This window comes from Aegilops tauschii, chromosome 2 (assembly GCF_002575655.3).
Source record: "Aegilops tauschii subsp. strangulata cultivar AL8/78 chromosome 2, Aet v6.0, whole genome shotgun sequence".
In the NCBI taxonomy this organism is placed as follows: Eukaryota; Viridiplantae; Streptophyta; class Magnoliopsida; order Poales; family Poaceae; genus Aegilops; species Aegilops tauschii.
In genome coordinates, this window is record NC_053036.3 from 384,704,700 (window position 1) to 384,719,695 (window position 14,996).

Below are 14,996 nucleotides of genomic sequence, written 5' to 3' on the forward strand. Positions count from 1 at the left end.
GCCCCTCCTTTATATACGGGGGCAGGGCACCCCAAAGACACAACAGACAATCTCTTAGCCGTGTGTGGTGCCCCCCTCCACAGTTTTACACCTCGGTCATATCGTCGTAGTGCTTAGGCGAAGCCCTCCGCCGGTAACTTCATCATCACCGTCACCACACCGTCGTGCTGACGGAACTCTCCCTCGGCCTCATCTGGATCAAGAGTTCGAGGGACGTCACCGAGCTGAACGTGTGCAGATCACGGAGGTGTCGTGCGTTCGGTACTTGATCGGTTGGATCGCGAAGACTTCGACTACATCAACCGCGTTACTAAACGCTTCCGTTTTCGGTCTACGAGGGTACATGGACAACACTCTCCCTCTCGTTGCTATGCATCACCTAGATAGATCTTGCGTGATCGTAGGATTTTTTTTTGAAATTACTGCGTTCCCCAACAGAAATGGGGATGAATTTCGAACACCACGGCACCGTGGCTCTCCGACAAATGTTGAGGTGCTTTTGTAATTCTAGTAAATCCAAAACCCATCTGAAATTCATGAACCTTGGCATGCTATCATGGAATGGCATCAACATGCTGGGGTAAAAAATATTGTCCCATTTGGGGTAGGTTGTGAAGCTTCTCACAAACCAGAGCTTCTCACAAGAAAGCTTCACGGTTCCATTAGGGAAACGTGTCACCTTTGTGGACAAAACGATATTCGTCGGCTTTTCTTCCTTTCAATTTTTTCCTGGTGTCCACATAGAACAACAGGAGTGTCGTGTTAAATTTTGGATTTTTTTCGGGGATCGTTTGGACAATTTTATACTTTAATTGAGTTTTCTAGGCATTTATGTGCATAATTCAAAATTGAACTACATGCACATGCTCCAGTCCATAAAAACGGGTTGCAAAATCAAATGTTTGTCTTTGGTTTGCAAGATTAGGTCACATGCAAGAAATGAGAACGAATGTCAAACACCTTGACACTGTCGCTCGGCCGCTAACATTGAGATACATGGTTTTAAAATTCTAGTAAATCAAAAACTCGTCTGAAATTTATGAAACTTGACATGATATCATGGAAAGGCAGCGACATGCCGGGGTAAAACTATTGTCCCATTTGGAGCAGGTGTGGGTATAAGCTTCTCGCAAACCAGAGCTTCTGTCACAACAAGCCTGATGGTTTCGGTAGGGTACGTGCCACCTTGGGGGATGAAACGATATATGTTGCCTCTTCTTACTTTCAAAATGTTTCTCATGTCAACATAGAACAACACGAGTGTTGTGTCAATTTTTGGGATTTTTTGGGGTTCGCTTGGACATTTTTATACATTAACTGAGTTTTCTATGCATTCATGTGCATAATTCAAATTTGAACTACAGGCACATGTTCTAATGCATATAAATTAGTTGGAAATTCAAATTTGTGTCCTTGGTTGCATGCTTCGGTCCCATGCAAGAAATGGAAATGAATGTCAAACACCCTGGCACCGTCACTCAGCCGCAAACATTGAGATACCTGGTTTTTAAATTCTAGTAAATCCAAAGCTCGTCTGAAATTCATGAAACTTGGCATGCTATCATGGAGCGGCATCAACATGCCATGGTAAATTTTTTGTCCCATTTGGGGCAGGTTTGGGGATATGCTTCTCACAAACCAGAGCTTCTCACAACAAGCCTGATGGTTTCGGTAGGGAACGTCCCGCCTTTGAGGACGAAATGGTATCCATTGTCTCTTATTGCTTTCAAAAAAATTCTCGTGTCAACATAGAACAACAGGAGTGTTGTGTCAATTTTTGGGATTTTTGGGGTTCGTTTGGACATTTTTATGCATTAATTGAGTTTTCAATGCATTTATGTGCATAATTCAAATTTAAACTACATGCACATGCTCTAATGCATATAAATTGGTTGAAATTTGAAATATGTGTCCTTGGTTGCATGCTTAGGTCCCATGCAAGAAATGGTAATGAATGTCAAACACCCTGCCACTGTCACTCGGCCGCAAACATTGAGATACCTGGTTTTTAAATTCTAGTAAATCCAAAACTCGTCTGAAATTCATGAAACTTGGTATGCTATCATGGAGCGGCATCAACATGTCGTGGTAATTTTTTGTCCCATTTGGGGCAGTTTTGGGTATAAGTTTCTAACAAACCAGAGCTTCTCACAACAAGCCTGATGGTTTCGGTAGGGAACGTCCCACCTTTGGGGACGAAACGATATCCGCTGCCTCTTATTGCTTTCAAAAAAATTCTAGCGTCAACATAGAACAACAGGAGTGTTGTGTTGAATTTTGGAATTTTTCGGGGTTCGTTTGGACATTTTTATACATTAACTGGGTTTTCTAGGCATTTTATGTGCATAATTCAAATTTGAACTACATGCACATGCTCCAGTGCATATAAATTGGTTGGAAAATCAAACATGTGTCCTTGGGTGCATGCTTAGGTCCCATGCAAGAAATAGGAATGAATTTCAAACACCAGGGCACCGTTGATTGCCAGCAAAACGTTGAGATACTTTGTTTTAAAATTCTAGTAAATCCAAAACTCGTCTGAAATTCATGAAACTTGGCATGTTATCATGGAATGGCACCCGACATGCTGTGGTATTTTTCGTGTCCATTTTGAGAGAAGGCGCACTCGAATAACAACCAACAAAGGCATTTTGAAAAAATAGCTGCCACTTTAATATCTCAAACATTTGTATAATTCAAATCATGGGTGTTCTGTTAACCATTTACGTGACGCCACGTGTCTTCGTTTTAATGGCTATAGGAGGTGCCGGCGGACGACTGCTTGACTGAACGGGAGGCGTGCGAGCGCAGTCCGGTGCGCGGGCTCACCGAGAGGCTCACCGGGAAGCGTGCGAGCTGTTCAACGTAGGATTTGTGCATCTCTTCAATGCAAATAGTTCAGATTGAATACGGTATGAGCTGTTTAACCGTGCCACGCTTCAGTTAAGCAGTAAAGTGGCAAAAAATAAATCAAAAAATATACGTGCTGCCACACGCCCCGTGTGTCGTGCGAGCAGGCGTGAGTTGACGGGACGCATGCGAGCAGTCTGCCCCGCAGGCATGCCGGAAGGCGTGCGTGCAGGTGTGCGTATTGACGGGGAGGCGTGCGAGTAGCTGTGTGAAATGATGGTAGGAAAGGCAGAAGTCCGCCGCGCAGGCTCACCGGGCGAGACAGCTTTTGACCGCTGCCTGCCTCGCTCCCACTGGTCCGTATTAATTGCGTGCTGGAGCCGCCGGCCTAATAGGCAGCCGCACCCCCGGTCCACAGTGGTCACCAACGTCTGGACTCTGGAGTGTATGACGATGCCGCTGAAGCGCACCGTCGGAGGGAGTGGCGACGCCGGGGCTAGTGAAGCACCCGCACAATGCGTGAGGCTAGGGATAGAGGTTGCCTTCACCGCCGACGAGGTCTCGCGTGGGCAGCAGCACGACCTTGACTTCGTCGGCGCCGTCTGATACGTCTCCAACGTATCTATAATTTATGAAGTATTCATGCTATTATATTATCTGTTTTGGATGTTTATGGGCTTTATTAAACACTTTTATATTACTTTTGGGACTAACCTATTAACCCAGAGCCCAATGCCAGTTTCTGTTTTTTCCCTTGTTTTAGTGTTTCGCAGAAAAGGAATATCAAACGGAGTCCAAACGGAATGAAACCTTCGGGAGAGTTATTTTTGGAACGGAAACAATCCAGGGGACTTGGGGTGTACGTAAGGGAAGCAGCAAGGAAGCCACGAGGTAGGGAGGCGCGCCCTACCCCCCTGGGCACGCCCCCCACCCTCGTGGGCCCCTCGTGGCTCCCCTAACCGACTTCTTTCGCCTATATATGTCCATATACCCTAAAAACATCGGGAACAGAATAGATCAGGAGTTCCGCCGCCGCAAGCCTCTGTAGCCACCAAAAACCAATCGGGACCCTGTTCCGGCACCCTGCCGGAGGGGGGAACCCTCACCGGTGGCCATCTTCATCATCCCGGTGCTCTCCATGACGAGGAGGGAGTAGTTCACCCTCGGGGCTGAGGGTATGTACCTGTAGCTATGTGTTTGATCTCTCTCTCTCTCTCGTGTTCTTGAGGTGGTACGATCTTGATGTATTGCGAGCTTTGCTATTATAGTTGGATCTTATGATGTTTCTCCCCCTCTACTCTCTTGTAATGGATTGAGTTTTCCCTTTGAAGTTATCTTATCAGATTGAGTCTTTAAGGATTTGAGAACACTTGATGTATGTCTTGCGTGGGATACCCGTGGTGACAATGGGGTATTCTATTGATTCACTTGATGTATGTTTTGGTGATCAACTTGCGGGTTCCGCCCATGAACCTATGCATAGGGGTTGGCACACGTTTTCGTCTTGACTCTCCGGTAGAAACTTTGGGGCACTCTTTGAAGTACTTTGTGTTGGTTGAATAGATGAATCTGAGATTGTGTGATGCATATCGTATAATCATGCCCACGGATACTTGAGGTGACATTGGAGTATCTAGGTGACATTAGGGTTTTGGTTGATTTGTGTTTTAAGGTGTTATTCTAGTACGAACTCTATGATAGATCGAACGGAAAGAATAGCTTCGTGTTATTTTACTACGGACTCTTGAATAGATCGATCAGAAAGAATAACTTTGAGGTGGTTTCGTACCCTACCATAATCTCTTCGTTTGTTCTCCGCTATTAGTGACTTTGGAGTGACTCTTTGTTGCATGTTGAGGGATAGTTATATGATCTAGTTATGTTATTATTGTTGAGAGAACTTGCACTAGTGAAAGTGTGAACCCTAGGCCTTGTTTCCTAGCATTGCAATACCGTTTACGCTCACTTTTATCATTAGTTACCTTGCTGTTTTTATATTTTCAGATTACAAAAACCTATATCTACCATCCATATTGCACTTGTATCACCATCTCTTCGCCGAACTAGTGCACATATACAATTTACCATTGTATTGGGTGTGTTGGGGACACAAGATACTCTTTGTTATTTGGTTGCAGGGTTGTTTGAGAGAGACCATCTTCATCCTACGCCTCCCACGGATTGATAAACCTTAGGTCATCCACTTGAGGGAAATTTGCTACTGTCCTACAAACCTTTGCACTTGGAGGCCCAACAACGTCTACAAGAAGAAGGTTGTGTAGTAGACATCAAGCTCTTTCTTGGCGCCGTTGCCGGGGAGGTGAGTGCTTGAAGGTATATCTTTAGATCTTGCAATCGAATCTTTTTGTTTCTTGTTTTATCACTAGTTTAGTCTATAAAAGAAAACTACAAAAAAATGGAATTGAGGGTGCCTCATATGCTTCATCTTTTTAATGTCTTCCGTGAAAATAAGGATTCCGATAATTGTGCTCAATTGCTAGAGGAAGAATGCATTAAAATGTTTGGCACTAAATCTTTGAATGATGAGCATGATTGCAATGTTGTTAGTATGAATTCTTCGAATACCCATGATGCTAATGATATGCAAAGCCACAAGCTTGGGGAAGCTATGTTTGATGAAGATGATATTTTTTGTCCCCCAAGTTTTGATGAGCAAATATATTATGATGATAGCATGCCTCCTATCTATGATGATTATTGTGATGAAATTTATGCTATAAAGAGTAATGATATCCATGAAACTTGTCATCATGATTTTAATGCTCAAATTGATTATGTGAATAAAGTATCACATGATAGTTATTTTGTTGAGTTTGCTCCCACTACTATTCATGAGAATAAATTTGCTTATGTGGAGAGTAATAAAATTTATATGCTTGTGCATCATGAAAAGAATGCTTTGTGTGATGGTTATATTGTTGAATTCATTCATGATGCTACTGAAAATTATTATGAGGGAGGAATATATGCTTGTAGGAATTGCAATAATATCAAGTTTCCTCTCTATGTGTTGAAAATCTTGAAGTTATGCTTGTTTTACTTTCCTATGCTAGTTGATTCTTGTTCCCATAAGTTGTTTGCTCACAAAATCCCTATGCATATTAAGTGGGTTAGGCTTAAATGTGCTAGTCATATGCTTCATGATGCTCCCGTTATGTTTCAATTCTTATCTTTTATGTGAGCATCATTATCATCATCATGCCTAGCTAAAAAGGCATTAAAGAAAAGCGCTTGTTGGGAGACAACCCAATATTTACCCTTACTGTTTTTGTGTGTTCACATGATTATGCTACTGTATTAATCATGTTTATAGCTTTTGTTTCAATAAAGTGCCAAGTAAGACCTTTAGGATAGCTTACGGTGATAGTTAATTTGATCTTGCTGAAAAACAGAAACTTTTGCGCACACGAGATTAGTTTTCATAAATCACAGGAACGTGCTTTTCAGTTGATTCTTTTTGCAGTAGATCAATAAACAAATTATATAGGACTTCCTAATTTGGTAGAATTTTTTAGGTTCCAGAAGTATACGTTTGATACAGATTACTAAAGACTGTTCTGTTTTTGACAGATTCTGTTTTCTATGTGTTGTTTGCTTATTTTGATGAATCTATGAGTAGTATCGGAGGGTATGAACCATAGAGAAGTTGGAATACAGTAGATATTACACCAATATGAATTTAGAATGAGTTCACAACAGTACCTAAGTGGTGATTTATTTTCTTATACTAACGGAGCTTACGAGTTTTCTGTTAAGTTTTGTGTTGTGAAGTTTTCAAGTTTTGGGTGATGTTTCGATGGACTATGGAATAAGGAGTGGCAAGAGCCTAAGCTTGGGGATGCCCAAGGCACCCCAAGGTAATATTCAAGGACAACCAAGAGCCTAAGCTTGGGGATGCCCCGGAAGGCATCCCCTCTTTCGTCTTCGTTTATCGGTAACTTTACTTGGAGCTATATTTTTATTCACCACATGATATGTGTTTTGCTTGGAGCGTCATTTTCTTTTGTTAGTATTTTCTCGCTGTTATTTAGAATAATGTTTTGTATCTTTATTTTCAATAAAATGTCAAGGATATCCTTTACCATGCTTATTTTGCAAGTATACATGTTGCTGTTTCAAAACAGAAAGTTTACCGCTGTTGCAAAAATTCCCTAGAAAAGTCAGAATATCATAAAATGTTGAAACTTTTTGAATATTGAGCTCTGATAAATTTACTACAGTGGGAATTTTCGTTCATAATTTTTGGAGCTAGGAAAGTATTGATACTCTTGCATTCTTTACAGACTGTACTGTTTTGGCAGATTGCTGTTATGTTTGCATTGTTTGCACATGTTTGCTTGTTTAATGACTCTATTTGAGGATAGGAGTATTAGATATGCAGAGACATTTAGTATGCAATGTTGAATGATAATTTTTTTGATTTGCTACAGTAGAGAATTATAAGGTTTTTGCATTGGTTTATACTAACTTATCTAACGAGTTCTTGTTGAGTTTGGTGTGGATGAAGCTTTCGAGATTTAGGAAACCGTGATATAAAAGGAATTAAGGAGACACAAAAGTTCAAGCTTGGGGATGCCCAAGGCACCCCAAGATAATACTTTAAGAAGTCTCAAGCATCTAAGCTTGGGGATGCCCCGGTAGGCATCCCGCCTTTCCTCTTCAACAATTATCGGTTAGTATCGGTTGAACCTAAGTTTTTGCTTCTTCACATGATATGTGCTATCCTTGAAATGTCATTTTATTTTGTTTTGCTTGCTGTTTGAATAAAATACCAAGATCTGAAATTATTAAATGAGAGAGAGTCTTCACATAGCTATGTAATTATTTAACTACTCATTGATCTTCACTTATATCTTTTTGGAATAGTTTGTCATTTACTCGTGTGCTTCACTTTTATCCTATGAGTAAATGGTTGAATGAATTGAATATCATAAATCTGAAATTATATATGTTTCATATGCTTATCCCATGGGGAGTAATGACTTCACATATAATAATTAGAGGTGGTAAATTTATTGAAGTTTAGCAAACATTGTATTGGTCACTTGAACAATTCATGAAAGAATATCGAAGGAAGAGAGATTTCACATATAATATACTATCTTGGACATCTTTTGTAATTGTGAGCACTCATTAAAATATGACATGCTAAAAGGTTGATGTTGGACAAGGAAGACAACGTAATGGGTTATGTTTTCTTATATCCGAAATAAAGTATATTATCATGGATCGCCCAACACGTTGAGCTTGCCTTTCCCCCTCATGCTAGCCAAATTATTTGCACCAAGTAGAGATACTACTTGTGCTTCCAAACATCCCTTAAACCAGTATTGCCATGAGAGTCCACCATACCTACCTATGGATTGGGTAAGATCCTTCAAGTAAGTTGTCATCGGTGCATGCAATAAAAATTGCTCTCTAAATATGTATGATCTTTTAGTGTGGAGAAAATAAGCTTTATACGATCTTGTGATATGGAAGCAATAAAAGCGACGGACTGCATAATAAAGGTCCCTATCACAAGTGGCAATATAAAGTGACGTTCCCTCGCATTAAGGTTTTGTGCATCCAACTATAAAAGCACATGGCAACCTCTGCTTCCCTCTGCGAAGGGCCTATCTTTTACTTTTATGCAAGAGTCATGGTGATCTTCACCTTTCCTTTTTCCTTTTATCCTTTGGCAAGCACCTCGTGTTGGAAAGATTCTGATATATATATCCAATTGGATGTAAGGAATCATGAGTTATTATTGTTGACATTACCCTTGAGGTAAAAGGTTGGGAGGCGAATATAAGCCCCTATCTTTCTCTGTGTCTGATTAAAACTTTGAACCCATAAATATCGCGTGAGTGTTACCAATTGTGAAAGACTAAATGATAGTTGAGTATGTGGAGTTTGCTAAATCAAAGCTCTGACATAGACTCTTCCTGAAAATAAGATGAATTGTAATTGTTTGATGACTGATAACACGGTTTGTTAGTTTTCAAGAAGGTTTATGATCTATACTTTAACATGTGAATAGCTTGTTACTTGATCATGAGAAGCTTTATGAGATGAGCTACTATTATGATATATAATGATGCTAGAAAAGGTGAATGAAATTATCATTGATCAAACTTGTGCACCTGCTAGCATTCACACTTCATAAATTATTTCTTTTATCATTTACCTACTCGAGGACGAGCAGGAATTAAGCTTGGGGATGCTGATACGTCTCCAACGTATCTATAATTTATGAAGTATTCATGCTATTATATTATCTGTTTTGGATGTTTATGGGCTTTATTAAAAACTTTTATATTACTTTTGGGACTAACCTATTAACCCAGAGCCCAGTGACAGTTTTTGTTTTTTCCCTTGTTTCAGTGTTTCGCAGAAAAGGAATATCAAACGGAGTCCAAACGGAATGAAACCTTCGGGAGAGTTATTTTTGGAACGGAAGCAATCCAGGGGACTTGGAGTGTACGTAAGGGAAGCAACGAGGAAGCCACGAGGTAGGGAGGCGCGCCCTACCCCCCATGGGCGCGCCCCCACCCTCGTGGGCCCCTCGTGGCTCCCCTAACCGACTTCTTTCGCCTATATATGTCCATATACCCTAAAAACATCAGGGAACAGAATAGATCGGGAGTTCCGCCGCCACAAGCCTCTATAGCCACCAAAAACCAATCGGGACCCTGTTCCGGCACCCTGCCGGAGGGGGGAACCCTCACCGGTGGCCATCTTCATCATCCCGGCGCTCTCCATGACGAGGAGGGAGTAGTTCACCCTCGGGGCTGAGGGTATGTACCTGTAGCTATGTGTTTGATCTCTCTCTCTCGTGTTCTTGAGGTGGTACGATCTTGATGTATCGCGAGCTTTGCTATTATAGTTGGATCTTAGGATGTTTCTCCCCCTCTACTCTCTTGTAATGGATTGAGTTTTCCCTTTGAAGTTATCTTATCGGATTGAGTCTTTAAGGATTTGAGAACACTTGGTGTATGTCTTGCGTGGGATACCCGTGGTGACAATGGGGTATTCTATTGATTCACTTGATGTATGTTTTGGTGATCAACTTGCGGGTTCCGCCCATGAACCTATGCATAGGGGTTGGCACACATTTTCGTCTTGACTCTCCGGTAGAAACTTTGGGGCACTCTTTGAAGTACTTTGCGTTGGTTGAATAGATGAATCTGAGATTGTGTGATGCATATCGTATAATCATGCCCACGGATACTTGAAGTGACATTGGAGTATCTAGGTGACAATAGGGTTTTGGTTGATTTGTGTCTTAAGGTGTTATTCTAGTACGAACTCTATGATAGACCGAACGGAAAGAATAGCTTCGTGTTATTTTACTACGGACTCTTGAATTGATCGATCAGAAAGAATAACTTTGAGGTGGTTTCATACCCTACCATAATCTCTTCGTTTGTTCTCCGCTATTAGTGACTTTGGAGTGACTCTTTGTTGCATGTTGAGGGATAGTTATATGATCTAGTTATGTTATTATTGTTGAGAGAACTTGCACTAGTGAAAGTATGAACCCTAGGCCTTGTTTCCTAGCATTGCAATACCGTTTACGCTCACTTTTATCATTAGTTACCTTGCTGTTTTTATATTTTCAGATTACAAAAACCTATATCAACCATCCATATTGCACTTGTATCACCATCTCTTCACCGAACTACTGCACCTATACAATTTACCATTGTATTGGGTGTGTTGGGGACACAAGAGACTCTTTGTTATTTGGTTGCAGGGTTGTTTGAGAGAGACCATCTTCATCCTACGCCTCCCACGGATTGATAAACCTTAGGTCATCCACTTGAGGGAAATTTGCTACTGTCCTACAAACCTCTGCACTTGAAGGCCCAACAACGTCTACAAGAAGAAGGTTGTGTAGTAGACATCACCGTCGTGCCCCCCTAGCCGGAGCCGGAGGTCAACAACAACTCCGGCAACGACTGCAACTCCGACAGAAAACCGGTTAGTCATCTATATACCCATTTGTGCGGCAAACATATCATGTGTTTTCTTTGGTTAACCCCCCCCCCCCACCCCGCCCCTCTATAATTTTTCTGGAATACAAATCCTATGGTTATGTTCTCTCAGTCCATGAAATCAGAGTAATTAAGATCCGTTAGATGCACGTAGTGTATTGATTGTTTGAATGTTATCCGTATAGAGTTAGTGATTAATTGTTTGTTCTATACAAATGATTTTTGCTAATAATCCGACTAGGGTTAGCTTGCGTGCTAATAATTCGTGGCCATATCTTGAGAATTGATTTTGAATGTCCTACATATATGTTTGTGCTTTTTTTCTTCCTGATCTTGAGAATTGATTTTGAACGTCCTACATGTTATGCCATTTTTTTCATTCAGATTGGTATGTACATAGATGAGGCTCCGACCAGCGCAGCTGCCGGATGTAGATCATGGATCCGGCTGTGCGGCCAGAAGCACCCCCTGGACCCGAGGAACCAGTAGAATCTCCATCGGATTGCATCAGCGATCTCCCGGACAGCATCCTTGGGGAGATCATCTCCCTTCTCCCCACCAAGGATGGATGCCGCACACAAGTCCTCGCATCTCGGTTGCGCACTCTGTGGCGCACCGCGCCTCTTAATCTCGACTGTCGTCAGCTATCTTTCGATGATGATTCTGAACTCCCCGGAGCCATCATCTCCTCCCACGAGGGCTCCTTTCAACGCATATGCATCCCGGCATGCTACCTGCTGGACATACCCTGCACAGTGGCCGCCTGGCTGACATCCCGTCAATTCGATAAACTCTAGCAGCTTGAGTTCAACCATTACTATAGCAATAGTTTACCACCAAGAGCTGCATCTGTGCCCTCACCACAGATGCCCATCTCAAGGTTTTCCTCCTCTCACCACACCACCACCTTGACCCGGTGCCATCTAGCAGACTATCTGGTACAAATGCTTCGACTGCCACTGCTGAAAAAGCACTTGTAATTCTGGCAATGAGCACAAAAGTTTTTGTTTTTCAGCAAGATCAAATCAACTATCACCATAGACCATCCCAAAGGTCTTACTTGGCTCAAGCACTAATTAAAACACCAAAAAAATTACTACAGAAGTAATAATGTGTATTTATTGAAAAACAGAACAAAAAACAAAGAACACAAAAATAAAATTGGGTTGCCTCACAACAAGCGCTATTGTTTAACGCCCGTAGCTAGGCATAAAACATAGATCTAGGTATTGTAATAGAAGTGAGGGAGATCGTCCATGCTCATCTCATACTCCCTCCTTTCAGCAATAAGCTTTCTTTGTGGCAAGCAAAAATAATCAAAGGGGCTAGATTTAATAGGGTAGGTGTTGGGGATATTACTACTGGGCGTAAACCGGCCAGGAGAGGCCGGGTTAACTTCATCAGTAGTCTATTATGTTTGAAGCCCATGAAGACAGACGGTGACATTGTGTAAAGGCCCAGAGCCCAGAAACCGGTTTAAGGCCTGTAGCTATAACCGGCGTTGATATGTAACTTGCATTGTAAGGTAGAAAGAGCGGAGACCGATCCGGACACGTTTATGAGCCGGCCTCGGGACTCTGTAAACCGAAGGGCGACAGCCCATGTATATAAGGGGATGACCCGGCGGCGGTTCAGGACAACAGACAACAACTCGAGACTCAGGCAAAGCGTATTCGCTCCCTGGTCATCGAAACCCCATCAATTCCAGCACAACTAGACGTAGGCTTTTACCTTCATCGTAAGGGGACGAACTAGTATAAAACTCGCTTGCGTCCCTTGTCCGCGTTAACCCCTTTAAGCTAACCCGTAGCGATGACTCCACGACTAAGTCCTTTCATGAGGACATCTGCCGTGACAAAACCACGACAGTTGGCGCCTACCGTGGGGCTATCGCACGATGGTTTCAAGTTCTTGGAGGGCAGCTTCGAAGGACTCATGGGTTACGCTGTGGGCCGGATAACCAAACGTCGTCGCGGCAAGCTCTACGCCGACAATGCAGGGTGGGGCCCCGAGGCCGACTCAATCGAGTACGGGTACCGGGTCCCCTTTGGTGGCATACACGTTTTCATTGGCAAGATCGGCGAGCCGGGCCCTGAGCCGGACATCTGCACCGACCTCGTCGAAATGGCTCAGCGTGCGCGATCTGCCCGGGTCAAGCCTGCCATGAAGCGTGCCTTCGTAGGAGTCATCCATGGAGGGGAATACGAGGACAGATCGGAATCTGGTGGTGAGACCGTCGTTTATTCCGGCGACGAGTCATCGACCGGAGAGACCGAGTAGTTATATCAGCTACAAGATGGCCGGATTGGAGGCTGTTCCGATGGCGACAGTATTCCAGACCCCTCTGATCTGCCAAACCGGGTTGGAATCTTCATGGCCGGTACACAGCCGGCGCTCCACTCTTCGACCGCAGCAGCAATGATCTCCGGATCAGTAGCGGCGCCGGCAGCCAGGGCAGGAGGCCCTGTGCGGCCGCGGGCTCAGGTTTTATCTGATCTATTTGATGTGTTGGCAACACTGATGGCAGAGGCTAACCCAGCGAATCAGGATGCGCACAATGCGGAAATCGCGAAAGTAAAGGATCAAATTACTCAGGCCAAGGCCGATTTGGCAGCTGAGGATACCAGGATGGCCGTGGAGCGGGCCGCTTTGGATGCGCAGGCTTACCGACTTATGCTGGATCAGAATGCATCGCACGAAGTCCTAAAGAGAAGGCATCGGTCTCGCCCGCCTCCGGTTTATGATGCTAGGAACCTCTTTAACACCCCAGGTGCGGGGACCAGTAACCCGCTGGTAGCAAACCGGGCGGAGGCACCTGGAGCGGGGGCGCCGGTTCAGCCCCGTTTGATCGATCCGCCTCATCAGAACAACATTGTGACGCAGCCTGTCCCAACACCACCGGGTCATTACTCTACTCCGATGGACAATCTTGTTGCTGCCGCTTCATTGCTGGAGGCTATCCCAATTGAAGGCGATTCTCCGGCGGCGGTCGAGACGCGTCGGGTTAAAGAGCTTCTTCGGACAGCCTTGGTGCAATAGGAGGCTTATTCATACAGTCGTGATCGGATTCATTCCACCCCCCGTCCAAGCCGGAGTTACAGCAGGCGCATGGATGAACCGGCCGTGTCAAGCAATGCGCGGAACCGTGAACCGCCCCGTGGCCACAACCCGGCAGGGGGCGCTGGTGATGCTCAGGAACTGGTGGACAGGGCTCGTGCACGCAGGGAGGCCGAGTTAGCGGCGCAGCATGAAGCCCGCCAGCTTGCTCCGGTTCGTCCAACCACATCAGTAGAGCCAGGAGTCACCTCTAGTTCCTTGGGGGTGTCGTGTCTCGTACCGGCATTGCGCAACGTGCGCCTGCCCAAGGATTTCAAAGGCCCGCGCAAGGTGCCAAATTACACTGCCGATTTATCCCCTGAGACATGGGTTGAAAGTTATGAGATGGCCATGGAGATGTTGGACGTGGATGATGCGGCATGTGCAAAGTATTTTACCATGATGTTGGAAGGGATGGCCCGTACTTGGCTAAAGAGTTTACCGGCGAATTCTATCAGGTCATGGGCCGAGTTAAGAAACTGGTTTATCCAGAATTTCAAGGATACATGTAAGCAGCCTATGTCGATTGTGGACTTAGCTGCCTGTGTCCAGGAGGAAGGAGAGTCAACAACCCGATGGGTGCGCCGGGTTTCAGAAATTTTGCATTCATCAGACCGCATCAATGCGGATACTGCAGTTCTGACCTTAGAAGGCAATTGCCGGTTTAAACCTCTGAAGTTGAAGTTGGGACGGCTGAAACGCCATTGCAATCACATCGGAACCCTCATGGCCGCTTTAGTAAAGTATGCTGACTCTGATAGTACCAAGGATCCTGAGTCTGATGATGATAAGACAGGGAAGGGAAAGAAGAGCGGCAACGCCAAGGGGCACCACCACAACCCGACGGGTCATGGAAATGGCGGCAAACGTAAAGCGGATCACATCATGGACTTTGTGGCCAATACCAGCGCACAGGACAAAGGCCAACGGCGCAAGGGTAAACCGCCCCAGCGCGGTGGAGCACCTAGCCCTAACCCGGACCGCCTGTCTTACCTATTGAACCAGCCCTGCCCGAAACATGCACTACAAAAAATACACTTCCGTGATGAT